The sequence below is a fragment of the Capsicum annuum genome, chromosome 1 (genome assembly GCF_002878395.1).
Source record: "Capsicum annuum cultivar UCD-10X-F1 chromosome 1, UCD10Xv1.1, whole genome shotgun sequence".
Classification (NCBI taxonomy): Eukaryota; Viridiplantae; Streptophyta; class Magnoliopsida; order Solanales; family Solanaceae; genus Capsicum; species Capsicum annuum.
Genome location: NC_061111.1, coordinates 174772402 through 174774626, shown reverse-complemented (window position 1 = coordinate 174774626; position 2225 = coordinate 174772402).

Here is a 2225-nt window from a genome sequence, read left to right as displayed (position 1 = left end):
TTCACTTGTTCATAATTCATCTATAGAGACATTTTAGCAAACACTTGTTATGCATTAACTTATACATGAATAGGAAATACATATTACCATGCTATAATAGCATTATTTCATTCTCATAGATAATTTATCAAACACATGGGAGGCATTCTTGTTTTACTAAATCATAAAAACCCGGTAAACATAGTTATAATAATCAACTTGCAAATTGAAGGGTTTATCATGAATATTATGTAGATCAACTCATACTAGGAACAATTCTTAAGACTTGAAATTTAAATCATGGATAACATATAAACATGGCAATTACAATGCCCAAACTTGCAAATTCATGGATTATGACATGAGGATTACTCAATTCAATCTACATGCTATTCAATTTCATGGAATCCTCCATTAATCATGGATTTAAAACTCAATAAATGTCAAAAAATGAATACAATCAAATTTCATACATGTAAATCATGAATCATGAATCTTGAAATTTTAAAAATGGATTCTTGGACTCTATGGGTGAAAGGGACCCATAGATGAACACCTAACATACCTTAATTTGTGAGTTTCTTGAAGTTCTTGGTGAATCCTTGACCTTTGTGCTTGATCTCTTAAACTTGGGTTTTTGCCTCTTGAGAGAGAATGGTTTAATTTGGGGGAAAAATGGGTGAATAATGAAGTAACTAGGTTAATTAGAGGTGAATTTCGTGTTAAAGGATGACTGGGGCGAGGGGCAAAAGACTTTAATGCCCTTAGATTTAAAACTCAAAATTATTGAAAATTCTCGATTTTGGCACCCAACACGATGCGGTGCTATTGAATTGTGTTATTGGAAAATAGAAAACTAAGAACTGGACTGGTAGCGTGATGCGTTGCCATCGCGGTGTTTTGCTGGATACAATCTTTGGTCCTTGGCGTGACGCGGTGGAATCGCGTTGTCTTACTGGAAATTGATAATTATGAACTGGGTCTATAGCGCAACGCGCCAATATCACGGATCAATACTAGAATTGATGATTGCCATTTGGTCATGCTCCACGATGTGTTGATGGCTCAGGTGACACACTTTCTTACTAAAATAGCCCTAACTCTTCGTCCGGGTATCGGATTTGGGCAAACTTTATACCATTGGAAAGCAAATTGAATTTCCTTCGCAGTGGTAGACTCTAAATTGAAATATAATGAGTTTTTCAAAAATTTTATATGAAATTACTCATGTACTAAGACTTAAATTAAGCTAGGGAAATGCGGGGTATTACAATACTCTTCCAAGAAAATAAATTATTTATTTACCTTTCGTTATATTTTTTTCTAGTATAATTTTTCTTACCATTCAATGGATACATAGTTTCTCTAAACTATTGGTTTCCATTGTCGTCACCTTTATTATCACCAACGTGGCGTCTATGTGAATTTTTTTCTCAATTTAAACTTGATCTATAATTGAACTCGGCTCAATTCGCAAAATAAATATAGAAAATTATACTACTTAGTATTTTGGCCTTAAATTTTTGTCTGCGCTTAATAAAATACTTTAAAAAATGATCTTAACTTAAAAAAATTATTGTTTGTCTTTAAGACAGAACTTGTGGTCAATTGAATAGGTTTTGTTGGATGTGGAAACAAAAGTTCCATATTGATAGTTGGAAAGTCTGAAACTATATATAAGGTGTAATATCTTAAAGGTGTGAGCCTTTTTAGGAAAAAAAGGTCCAAGTTTGGCCTAAAACGAATAATATCAAATCATGTAAAAGTTTCTTTAGGCTGGCTGAGCCCTGCAACTGGTATTAGAGCCTATATTCTGCAATGATCCAACTGGTTATTATGTATGAAGATGCCCTGAAAATAATTTATGATAAATAATAAAATCAAAATGAACCCAAAAAAATTAAATCATAGTAAAAAAATTGAGGCACAAAAGAATTGGGCCACAAGGCCTAAATTGAGGTTCAGCTGAACGGAATATAACCAATACAATAGTCGAATTATCACCAAAGTGGTAAAAGAAGCTGCTGTAGAGGTAGACAACAGTAACCCAATATAATATCCGTAATTTTCTTAGCCTAATTTCGCTCCTAGAATGTCAAAATTTGGCTTCAAAAATGAATACCTTCTTATGAATGTGAAATTTTCTAGATTTTGACCTTGCATTGTAAGGAAAATTGAATAAACTTTCCATCAATACCAATTTCACCCAAATCCGATACTCGGTTGACAAGTTAGGGCTTTTTTTG